We start from the raw sequence: 13,088 nt of genomic DNA on the forward strand, positions 1-13,088 counted from the left end.
TCCTATTGTCCCTTTTATAAAGACCCTCATATTCATCCTGCCAGAGTGATCCAGAATATTCTCCCATCTCAAGATCCTTAATTCATCTGCAAAGTCTCTTTGGCCAAAGAAGGTAACATATTCACAGGTTCTAGAGATTAGGACATGAACATCTTTAGGGAGCCATTATTCAGCGTACCACAGTAGGTAAGTTCTTTGTTCTCATTCAAGAATGTTTTAGCTATTTTAAGTCTTTTGAATATTCATATACATTTCAGAATCATTTGTCAATATCTATAATAAAATCATAATCCTGCTGGGACTATGATTGAGAATCATTGGATCTATACATTAATTTGGGGGTATTGACATCCTAAAAATATTAAATCACCCAAAATATGAACATATTTATTTTTCCATTTAACTTTCCATTTATTTAGGTTCCCTCAGCAGTGTTTCATAGTTTTCAGTGCAGAGGTTTTGCATTCACAAGGTCTTTTGTTAAATTTATTTCTAAAACATTTTATAATTTATTGCTATTATAAATGAAATCATTTGGGGTTTTTATTTTATCTTCCACTTATTTCTGCTAGTGTATAGAAATACAAATTATCTTTGTTTACAGATTTTGTATCTTGAGACCTTCATTTATTAAATTACTAAATTCATTTATTAGTTTTAGATTTTTGTTGTTATTATTACTGATTCCTTGACACCTGCAAATAGGGACAGTTTTACTTCTTCTTTTCTAAGCTTTATAAATTTAATTTGATTTCTTGCCTTATAACGATGGCTAACACCTCCAGTATAATGTTGAATAGAAATGATGAGAGCAGGTATTCCCCAATCTGAGAGGAAAGTATTCATCTTCACAACAATAGATATGGCATTAATAGATATAGTATGTAGGTTTTTTATAGGTACCATCTATCAGATTGAGGAACTTCTCATCTGTTCCAAGTTTTTAGAGTTATTTTTTTAAGTCATAAATAAGTGTTGAGTTCTGTCAAATGCTTTTTCTGCATCTATTGTGATAATCTGTTTGTTATTCTGTTACTACAGTGGAATACATTTATTGAAATTTTAAATCTTAAACCAACCTTGCATTCTTGGCATAAAACTTTGTTATGATGTGTTATTTTGTTAAGAATTTTTGTCTTATATTCATGAGATACACTGATCTTTAATTTTCCTTTCTGTTAATGCCTTTGTCAGATTTTGGTATCAGGATTATACTGGCCTCATAAAAAAAGATGTGAAATATTTCTTTTTCCTCTATTTTCTAAAGGATTTTGTATAAAGTTGGTATTATTACTTTGCTACTTCAAGTTACTGACTTGATTTTCTGCCAACTCCAATCTACTGTTAAGTCTCTTGAGTGACTTTATTATTTCAATTATTATATTTTTCTGCTTTAGCATTTCCATGTGTTCTATTTGTATAGTTTATTTTTCTGCTGAGTTTCCCCATCTGTTCATTTATTGTGTATATATTTTTCCTTTCAGTTCTTGAACATATTTATGATAGTTGCTTTAAAGTTATCTACTGTTGCAGCTTTTCAGCATTGGAATTTATTAACTTCTTTTTTTTTCTTCTTGAGCTTCTTTCATATCTAGTGATTTTTAAAAATTTCATACTGGACATTGTAAATAATTCATTGTGGGGACTCTGGATTCTGTTATATTATGCTAAAGAATGATTTTTGTTTTAGCAGATAGTTAACATAATTGGACTCACACTTTAAGGTTTATCTTCCTGTGGTAGGCAGCAGCTGAAATTTAGGCTGTTAGTTTTGCTTCCAGCTGCTGTTATTTTCATCAGTGCCCTGGGATCTCTTCACAAGTGCATTGTCTATTGGTCAGCCTAAAATTTTCTTTTTTTGTTTTTCTTACAGATTTGCTATTCACTGCTTCTTGGTCTCCTTCCCTTCCTAAATCTTCCCTCTCCCCCAAACTCTGCCCTCTGACTCCTCAACCCAGTGAGACTGTGGATTTCTGCTGCCCCTAAGCTGCACACAGACAGGGAGGTTATCTAAAGCAAAAAGCTGCTCCAAAAGTGAATCTCACCAGAGTAGATTCTTGTTTAGTTTCTCCCTTTGGTTATTTTTCAGTGCTTCCTAACAGTCACTTTTATTAAAACAAAAATTTCCAGATATCATAATTATTATTTGGGAAGGCTTGTTTAACCAAAATACTCTGTCACTATTGACTATTATTTTAAAATATGTTCAAAATATTGGAAATTGTTTATCAAGAAGCTTAAAATTACTCAGATGCTCATATCTGGAACCTATCCGCACATAGGACAAAGTAAAGCATAATTTGGGCCTCAATGCTAACAGTAGGAGTACTGCTGTAATTAAGACAGAATACAAAATACAAAAAGGTGCACTGAATATATATATATATATCCATAAGGTCCTGTCCCTTGACAATTGCTGCTGACAATTCTGCCCCCACTGGCAAGTGATATAGGTCAAAGTAGTCTGCAGCAGGTGGCATGGGCCATATAACCTTTGAGTGGTGAGCAGTGAGTATCTTTTGGCGCAACTAGCCTACCGTCAGGCTTGTAGCCTTAATTATGAGACAACACCAATAGGAAAGATTTATGCAGAAGTTGGACAGTGGAATGATACATGAGCAGACGCTATATACTGTCCAGAAACAGAACAACCTCAGGCAGGGTGAGAAGAAAAGTGCTTTTAAGGACATACAATTTCAAGCATGAAACAAGTTGTTAACCAGGTTTACACTTGACAAAGGAATGAGGGAGGGAGAGCGACAGGAAAAGGGGGAAGAGAAAGTATTCCTATTACTTTCATGTCCAAATTTCCTAAAGTAACTTCTATCATTATTCTCCCATAAATCAAGTTTGAGGCTTAGTGAGGTAACTGGTGTGAGTGACTCCAGCATGTTTCACACACCACTAGGGCAACGGTTGTAAGTTTTTAGAAGTTAGAGATCAAGTTGCTAAATTCTTTGCCTTTGATGGATGCCAAAGGGGTCACTAAAGGCGAACAAAAGATGCAGAGAAGGGGTCATTGTTTTAAAATCTCTAACTCTGCTCTACACACACAATCTATTGATCAATCAATCCTCTAGTCAGTTAATTAGAGTTTTAAGTGGGTTAAAAAGCCACTCAAAAAATAAAATCTATTCCTGGGAGGCTTATATATCAGTCATGCACATCGTTGTATTAATTATTTTACTTGCATGGCTTCCCTCCTAATGGCTATCTGAGAGAGAAATGTGTCATCTTTTTTTCCCCCATTTGGGAAAGGAAGAGAGCAATTGTGGAGCCAGGGGCACTCGGCATAGGACACTGTGGGGAGAAGACAGGGGCTTTAGGACCCAGATAATGTCATGGTTTCTGGAGGGTAGAAAGAAGAAAGACGTCAACTATCAAGAATGTGTTACACATGTTTTGCCTCTTCAGATTTTTCTAGGGTCTTTTTGAGGGCAACTCTTACTGCTGAAAAGCCCGCCTGTGAGGCCTCCACGGAGAACGAGATCTTCTCCTTCGGATCTTTCTCACAAAGCTAACCTCATTGGGTCAGCTCATGACACGAATGGGCATTGTGCTTACAGACAGCTACACAGGCTAAACTAAGGGCTCCCCTCGATTCAAACACACGTGGCCCACCACAGCAGGCACCAGATGAACTACTCCTAAATGAAGAAAACCACTGAGAGGCCGGGTGCAGGATCTGGCACACAGACACTAAGGAACTAGATTTTGATTTTAAACATACTGCGAAATTTGTAGTCAGTTTTGTTCCCTTCTTTGCTTTGGTCCCCAGGAAACTCAGAAGTTCAAGAATTTCTGACATACATTTCTACACGCTAATTTTATCCTTGTCTTTATCTTACTATTCCACATTTATTTTCCTTTTGCCCTATCTCTATCTGTTTGTTTTTAGTTTGATATATTGTATATATTTGTATAAAGCCAACTCAAATCCTTTTGGGAGTAAGGTGGGGGAAATAAATAAGTAAAGCCTCTTTAAATTGTCTCTTAATAGCCTGAGAGTGCAGCATTATTTGGCAAGAAGAACTAGAGCTGTTTGGTATCCTTTGTCAGATGAGTTATGGAGTAAGACGTGAGCCTTGCTTTTAAGTAGGAAAACAATTTTTAAATGTGCCCAGTGGTCTGCCCATCTCAAAGTCGAGTCTCCTTTGGCTTTTCTGACTTCTTCCTATTCTGACCAAATTCTATACTAGCCTTTTTTTATTATTATTATTCTGATTTAATATCTCTCTCCAAGTTTATAAAGGATCAACTAGCTTCTCTCTAACTTTATGAAAGTTAAAATTAGAGAAAATAAGAAAAATTGCAGAAAGGTACTCCAGTTTGCCAAAATAATGAAAACTTTATTCTGAAAAGTGAGTAAATTAAAAAGTGGGCTTACCTGCTAGGTTGTGGAATTCCTATCCCCTATGGCCTACACAATTAGCACAGACAATTTCCGTGAATGGTTTAGGCACAACTCTCTTGATAATGTCCTTAAAAATATTTCTGACCCCACCATCAATCATTTTATCTAGTGTTAACTAGATATTTATCTAGTGTTAACTATGTTCAAGATATTATTCTCAGCACCCAAGGGATTGCAAAGATATGTTAACCCAGTTCTTGCCCTCCAAGAGCCTACAATATGGGGATTGGGAGGTGGTAAGTGTGGAGACATAGACAGAAAAATGAGTAAATATAGTCATGTACTGCATCAACGACCTTTTGGTCAATGATGGACCGCACATATGAGGGTGGTCCCACAAGATTAGTACCATATAGCCTAGGTGTGTAATGGGTTATACCATCTAGGTCTATGAAGTACACTCTATGATGTTCACACAACTATGAAATCTCCTGATGATGTGTTTCTCAGAATATATCCCATCATTAAGCTATGCATGACTATACGTATGTTGCAAGACAAAAAGAGAGAGACGACAAGAATAGGGTCAAGCATTTGTGAATGCAGAAGAGGAGAGAATCTGGTTTGGGGGCTGACATTGGTGCTGGCTTCATGGAAGAAGAAGGTTGTCATTTCCATATGGGCAACAGTGAGAAAGAACCAATGAGGCCCATTGAGGCCCTCCATAGTGACCCTTGAATTCAGGGTAGAGACATTTAATCTCAATGTTGCAGTAAGGCAGGGTGTGTGTGTGTGTGTGTGTGTGTTGGGGGGGACACTGAAGAGTTTGCAACTGGAGAATTGTGTGTTTAATCTGACAGCAAAGAAATTTTTATTTAGGGGCCGCCCCCGTGGCTTAGCGGTTAGGGGCACGCGCTCCGCTACTGGCGGCCCAGGTTTGGATCCCGGGCGCGCACCAACGCACCGCTTGTCTGGCCATGCTGAGGCGGTGTCCCACATACAGCAGCTAGAAGGGATGTGCAACTATGACATACAGCTATCTACTGGGGCCTTGGGGAGAAAAAAGGAATAAGTGAAAAAAAAAATTGAATTTATTAAAAAAAAAAAAGAAATTTTTATTTAATTTTATTTAGACACCACATATTTCCAGATTAGGTTTTGTGGTGGCTTATGGCAAAACCATAAAACTATTTCTTTTTTTTTTTTTTTGGTGAGGAAGATTGTCCCTGAGCTAACATCTGTGCCAGTCTTCCTCTATTTTGTATATGGGACACCGCCACATCATGGCTTGATGAGCGCTAGGTAGATCTATGCCGGGGATCTGAACCCGTGAACCTCAGGCCACCAAAGTGGACCACGTGACCTTAACCACTACGCCACCGGGCTGACCTCATAAAACTGTTTCTTAAGAAAGAAGTAGAATGAAAAGCATAAGTCTCAACTTACGTTCCTGCAAACTGATAATGAACCAGTCTATTCCTGAGCTATCATGGCCTTGTTTTGATTCTACAAGGTACATAAATAACTTGAATTGTGGAGAGAAGTAACCAGAAGTCAAATAGCATGTTTGGGAGGGCAGTTCCTCTTAGCTAAGCAGAGTGACATTTTAACCTGCCTGCTTTCATTTGGGCGGCCCGGGTGCATGTCCAGGAAGAGTGCTGACATTTTAACAGTATTGTTACACAACCAACTTCCTTTGATTTCACCGAATTTTCCCTCTGACTTGCAGCTTTCCTGACATGACTGAATTCTCTGTTAGGAATAGCCCTTAAATTAGATTGCTTCCTTCACTTCTCCAGGCCCTAAAGTTAAGGAAACAATATGTTTCTAATTTCTCTTTTGGGTTCTTATTCTTGAGTCAAATCTTCTGCTCTAGTTATTTTATTGATGTGGCATTTTATGTCCCCAAAATGCCTGTGTGGCTTTCCTATAAAATAATTCCTCTATTAAGAAAAGGATAATTTCAGTGACATTTCCTTGGCAGGCATTTTATTAGGACAGGGAAAAATAACATGGGGGTAGAAGGGAGGTAGGTATAGGGAATAAGACCAGGAAATCTGGTACAGAGACAGCATTAATTATGATCTAAAATGCTGTCACTTGTATGATAATGTATGTATCTAGAAGTCTCGGGGTCAAAGACAGGCAAGGCGGGGCTGGCCGCATGGCTTGGTGGTTAAGTGTGCGCACTCCACTACTGGCAGCCCGGGTACGGATCCCGGGCGCGCACTGATGCACCGCTTCTCTGGCCATGCTGAGGCCGTGTCCCACATACAGCAATTAGAAGGATGTGCAACTATGACATACAGCTATCTACTGGGGCTTTGGGGGAAAAAAAAGGAGGAGGATTGGCAATAGATGTTAGCTCAGAGCCGGTCTTCCTCAGCAAAAAAGAGGAGGATTAGCATGGATGTTAGCTCAGGGCTGATCTCCCTCACAAAAAAAAAAAAAAAAAAAGACAGGCAAGGCGGGACCGATGTGAGGAGATGGAAGGAGGTGGGTGTGTCTTTAGGGAGGGAAGTGAACATGAGAGGCTGGCAAAAAGAGGCACGAGTTCCTCCTTCCATTGGCTTTCCTGAGGCCAGGCCCCATCTTGCTGGGCCACCCTGGCTGGAGGAAGCCGTGGACTGTTGGGTTCTGGCTCCTTACCCCAGATTCCCTAAGGGCCAAATGATCACCGCACAGGCCTGGGATAATTCCAGGAGCACTTACTGACCCAGGGCCATCACCCTGAACATGGACCTTCTCCTCCCCTACCTACTGAGTCCTAAAACCACTTTAAGGAGAGAAAAAGCCTTTCATTCCAGTTAATGATAGAAGGCTTAAGATGCAAAAGCCTGGCAGGGTAACACTTTTTATGAATAATCTGGTTACCTTATCCTTCCCTACAGCCAAAGGGAGGAACTGGAGGGAACTGGAGACTCACCCGGGGCTGGGCCATGGGGAGAGAGGAAGGAGTGTTTGGAAAGTGGAGAGTCTGCAACAGAAGATGGGCCCGGAAGGCATCACGACTTTGGCAAATCACCCTGTCACCTTCAGTGGATCCGAAGCAGAATAGGCTGTGCCCTGTGGTTGGCCAAAGGAAGGCAGGGCTGGGTTACCCTTTTTTGTTGTATAAATTCACTCATTTGTTGTAGCGAGCGATGTTTCAAATGGTGGAACCTCTCTTTGCCTTTCAGTTCCTTCAGTCCTCTGATGGCTGACTTGACTGTGACAGCAGAACTGGTGTAGTAGGTCCAGGCACCACCAGCTGCTGTTTCATGCAGGAACCACAGTGCCAGAGCCCCACAGCTCATCTCTTCATTTTGGTTTTGCCACAGAAGGAGCAAGTGTACTTGGCGTGCAGGCTAATTTCAATTTTCTTCACCATTTTCCTGAGAGAGGCGCCATAACCAGCCCTGTATTTGTCAATGATTTGGACCTTCCTTATGCCTTCAGCCAGGACTCTGCAAGCTGCCTCCAAGCCCAGAGAAGGAGCCACTCCCTTTATTGTAATGTCAACCAATCACTGTATAAATTGACTTCATCCTCAGGAGATTTGGTAATTGAGTAACATAAAATTTTCTATTTTTAAAAATGACTTATTGGCAAAATCAAAGAATGGCATTTCAGTCGTTGAAACATTAATAAACAGACACAGAAAAAGCAGAAACTGGGCACATGTCTGGTTCATGGTGCTGCATGGGGACAGGCAGGGTCAAGATGAGAATTCTTAGGGAACAATCCTACCACTCCCTGCTTCGCTAGCAAAGGGTACTTCTTTCCTCTACGCACTAGATTCCCTGCCTCAAAAAGGAGCTGCTTGCTTTACAGAAAATCTCACGGACTATCACTGCATCCCTGTGAGGTGTGTCTTGTTCTCCTGGTTAGGCAGCAGTCAAGGCCCTGGCCTGAAGCCACACCACTGCTAAGTACAAAGCTGGGGATGAGGCCAGGCCTGTGAGACTGTGAAACCCATGCTCCTGACCACAGTGCACACCCTCAGGACCTCGCCTGTTCTCCCAGACCTGAGCAGGCAGCATGGCTGTCTGGGGAAGTCTAGCCCCCACACCCCACCCCCAGGATGTTTAGGGCACAGGCAGAGAGAGGGTCTAGTTTGCATCCTGAGCATCCTTTAGCTCCCCTGAGCAGGAGATCTGCCAGGGCCCTAATGTGGCTAGGCACCAAGTAACCCTGCCGCCAAGGCTGTGGGGGGCAGCCTGGCCAGGGCCCAGAGGGAAAGGTTGGCAAGGATTCGGAGGTGTCTGTAATGACAGAGAGAGGGAAGGAGAGCCCAGATCCACAGGGAGGGACAGCGGCCCCCAGAAAGAACACACCAGGAGTTCATAGGCAGCTGAGACCAGTAGAACACCAAACCAACCCAACCATAGCTTGGGGGTCACGGAGAGCATTCACATACGCAGACCAGCGTTGAGGCCAGGGGCCCTTCCCACCTCCCAACTGCCATGACATCCTGTAAAGCCTCTTCTGCTTCCCCCCTCCACCCCCATCCCCCCACTGGACAACTTCTAAGAAAGGAGCAGAGAAGGGAGGAGAAGAGTCTGGAAAACTGAGCAACTGAACCATGGAGACTGAAGTAATCCTGAAGACAGTATTTAAATGACTGCATCTAGGTCTTAAACTGGTCAGACTCAATCTGGCTTCTCTTTATCACCATCCAGTGGGTAAGAGCCTCATGAGGACCATAATAGACATTTTCTTTGCACATGTGAATGTAGTGAGTGAACAAGAAGTCTTGCTACTCATTGCGGTTCTGCCTGGGTACCACCTAGGCTATGCTTGGCAACCTCATTCTGTTTATTTTCCATAAACTATGTCACATGCCTCTCCTAGAGGAGGCCCAGATAACATCTGGGATGCTGTTGGGGTGTCAGGACTTCCTCAGTGCCATTTTCAGGATCAGAGAGGATGCCAGGCTCTCTCAGGGTCTTTGTGTTCCTCCCTTACCAAGTTATATTTTCAACACATAGTCTCATCTTGAGGCATGAAGGCCCCTGTGTTCACCCACCACTTGGGTTTCAAGAGGGCTAGTGTGGAGGGTGTAGAGCAACTCCAGGCTGCAAGGCAGTTAGTTGTAGGGGGCACAAAGCACCAAGAATTCCAGACCTGGGCGTTTCAGGATTCAGAGTTCACCTAGTCCAACTCTCTCACTTGAACCAATCAGGAAACTGAGGCTAACCAAATCATAAAATCAAGACTTGAGCCCATGTTTGGGGCTCCGTGTCCTTTGCAGCCCTCCCCTGGGGAATGGGACAGAGCGTGAGTGGAGCCCTCCCAAGGAGGGCCACACGGAGGAGACCAATTCTGCTCACCTTTCACTTTCCATCAGGCCAGCCCTGACAGTGAGACCCACTTACAGTTCCAGTTTGTTCTTCTTCTTTTTTCAATCAAAATTTAAAATGAACTTTACAATGTTAATTAACCTTTTCCACTGTTTGGCATCATGCTAGTCCCTGTGCTTCATATTCCCCCAACAACAAATCATACTGTTTGCCTATTGATCGGCTGTAAATCCAACCTTTTACAGCCTATTAAGTCGCACCAGATCGACTAGGTTGTTTTCACGAAGTCAGCATTTTGGACAAACACTGTTGTTCCTTCTTGTCTACCAGCTTCAGAGATGGGGGAGAGTTCTCCATGTGGGGTTTGTGGACATTAGAGCTGACCGTGTTGAAGGTTCCAAGCTAAATTTAGCTGGAACCTCCCAGCTGGTTGTTATTCTAGCAACCGAGTGTGGGCTTGCCCAGCTGTATTTTAAGCTGAGCCCCAAATTTCCCTCTGTTTGATTTTGTTGTGTTCTGTGGAATTTTGGTTTAGCTACCAAAAATATAAAGGATTTTCTCGTGGGCTTTTAAGTAAGTTCATCCAGAGAGAGTGAGAACAAACTGTCTAGCACTGACATGGGAATTTGTGATTTGAAGGGACCTGTCAAGCTAGTGCAGAACATTCTTTGACCACCCAAGTTAATTGTCTGAGACCAAGGAAGAAGGAAAACCACGATTGCTATTTCCACAGTTAGAAAGCTTACTGTTTTTATATGTCAATTATACCTCAATAAAATTGAAATTAAAAAAAAAAAGAAAAGAAAGCTTACTGTTAAGAAGCACTTCCAAAATTTTCAAAACTCAACACTTAAGTACAGAATAGTATACAGAGTATGCTACCATCTATGTAGGAAAATAGAAAATATATGTTTGTATATGCAAATAGTACTTCTGGAAATCTTCACAAGGAGCTGGCAGTGCTGGTGGCCTCTGAAGAGAAAAACTGAGGGACTGAAGGCCAGAGGGTCGTGTCAGAATTTTTTCCTGTGTGCATGGATTACTTACAATTTTTAATGCTTTAAAAATGTATTATTTGAGACAGCCCTGATGGCCTAGTGGTTAAAGTTTGGTGCGCTCTGCTTCAGCAGCCCAGGTTCAGTTCCCAGGCGTGGACCTCTCGTCTGTCGGTAGCCGTGTTGTGGCGGCAGCTCACATAGAAGAACCAGAACTTAAAACTATACACAACTATGTACTGGGGCTTTGGAGGAGGAAAAGGAAGAAAGAAATAAGAAAGGAGAAAGATTGGCAACAGATGTTAGCTTAGGGCGAATCTTCCCATGCCAAAAAAAAAAAGTATTATTTGGATAGTGCATTCTGTACACTGACATGTAGAATCATGGCTCCATTTTTCCATTATTGCCACAGCAGTGTGTGACTTAGCACCTTCCAACTCAGAAACTCCAGGGAAAAGCAAACAAAACGCCACAAATGTGTGAGCACATACATGTGATTTCACAGCATGCACACATGTGCACACACACTGACACATATTTTTCAGCACATAAGTGCACTAGTGTAGGTTTTAAAAACAAAGTACTGAATAAAAAGGCTGAAAGCAACTATGCCCAAATGTTAAAACTACTTAATTCTGCATGGTGGGAATATGGGTCATTGCTATTTTCTTCTCTACGTTTGTGTGCATTTAAAAAATTTCAACCCAAAGACGACTCTTAAAAATAGATCCTGACCTTGTGTTTTTAAAAAGCAGTGTCTTATATAGGAAGACAGTAAAAGAATCCACATAGCAGCAAGTCTTCAAGTGTCAATATTTAGTCTCTGATAAGCAACATCGGGATTTCTTCTCATTTTCACTTATTTGACCTCACTCAGGGATGACTCATATTTGCTCATGGTCTCACCCTTAGGTCAGCTCATTTCAGTTCAACAAATACTTGTTGAAAGAGTATTATGGGCTTGCAACGGGCTGGGTGCTAGGGGTACCAAGATGAATGAGACCTGACATAGCTCTATTCATGTGGGAAATAATTATCCTTTCTCTAAGAATTTTCTGAAGCAAGGAAACTTTTACATTGACTCTAAGCTTTAAATGAAATACTTCTCAATCAGCAGAGTTACAAGCAGCCATGGGCTTTTGTCCTACTGAAGGCTTCTCACCCAAGATTATTATTTCCGGTACCATCCTTGCTCAAAGGAGAGAGGCTGGACAGGATGGCCTTCAAAGGCCATTAGATTTTTCTCTTGTGGTGGTCTAGCCCCATTCAAGAGCACAAAAACAAGATGAGTGATGGCACAGGAAAGAAAAAGACAACAGTTAATCAGGAAACTGAGAATCAAATTTTTTAATAAACTAATCATAGTATCTTCTACTTACTTCGCCATTCTTACTTCCTTGACTAGTTGTGAATTTGAGATCAATGTATTGACTGATAATAACTCACTCTAAACTGTGTCTGGAGAGCAGCTAACCACCAAAGGAGCCTGAGACACACTGGCTGAGGTAGAGGATGAGGAAGAGGTGGGCACAGGTGAGAGAGATCTTGGTACTTGAGGAAGGGATGATGAGAGCCAGGTAAGTGCTTGGAGGGGGGGAGGGGGGCCTCCAAGGGGGATCCTCGCTCCACGGAAAGAGCTTCTGTTTTGCACAGTCCCTGGTGAGACTGTCTGGAAGCCCTGCTGGAACCTGACCCTGCATCATGGCGGATTGCTGGCCTTCACAGAGCCAGGCTGACCCTGGAACAGCCAGACCTACACTGGGACAGTTGTTGAGGTGGGAATGTGGAGCAGGAAGTAGAAAAATGACTCTGAGTCATATGGTTTTTTTTTTTTTTAATATTTAATTATTTATTTATTGTGTGTGTGTGCGCACGCAAGCTAACATCCATGTCAATCCTCCTCTTTTTCCTGAGGAAGACTGGCCGTGGGCTAATATCCATGCCCATCTTCCTCCACTTCATATGGGATGCCGCCACAGCATGGCCTGACAAGCGGTGCGTCAGTGTGCGCCCTGGATCCGAACCCGGGCTGCCAGCAGCGGAGCGCGTGCACTTAACCGTGACGCCACGGGGCCGGCCCCAGTCATTTGGGTTTTTTCTTACCAGCGCCATAGAGACTCTTGGCCCTGATCTTTTAACATACCCTTTTAATGCATTCTTGACCCTGACCTTTTCACACACCCAACCCTGGGTCAATTCCTCCAACCATTAGTTTCCAGGCTGAAAACAGAGCACCATCTGTTGCTGGAGCAAATCACTTAACTGCCAATTGGCTCCACAGCAAATCTACTGTGGCTGGGCCCTCAGTGCTGTTCAGGAGCCACCTACTCAACCTACGGACTCCCTCTCCTTGTCACAAACATTTTTCCCCCATGTCCTCCATTCTGGCTCTTTCTCTCTCAAGGGGTGACCTCATCTCCTTTTTCACTAGGAGAGGGGCTATCTGCTGTGTTTCAG

General features: G+C 42.3%; 1 protein-coding gene and 1 pseudogene across 1 annotated transcript in view; both read right to left on the reverse strand.

The window, feature by feature from the left end:
* LOC131420298 (large ribosomal subunit protein eL43-like) overlaps positions 1-12,334 on the reverse strand; it is a 30,574-nt pseudogene extending 18,240 nt beyond the window's left edge.
* The window catches only part of CEP57L1 (centrosomal protein 57 like 1), a 462,537-nt gene that overhangs the window by 300,815 nt on the left and 148,634 nt on the right, over positions 1-13,088 (reverse strand). The window lies entirely within an intron of this gene.

Source organism: Diceros bicornis, chromosome 23, assembly GCF_020826845.1.
Source record: "Diceros bicornis minor isolate mBicDic1 chromosome 23, mDicBic1.mat.cur, whole genome shotgun sequence".
NCBI classification, from domain to species: Eukaryota; Metazoa; Chordata; class Mammalia; order Perissodactyla; family Rhinocerotidae; genus Diceros; species Diceros bicornis.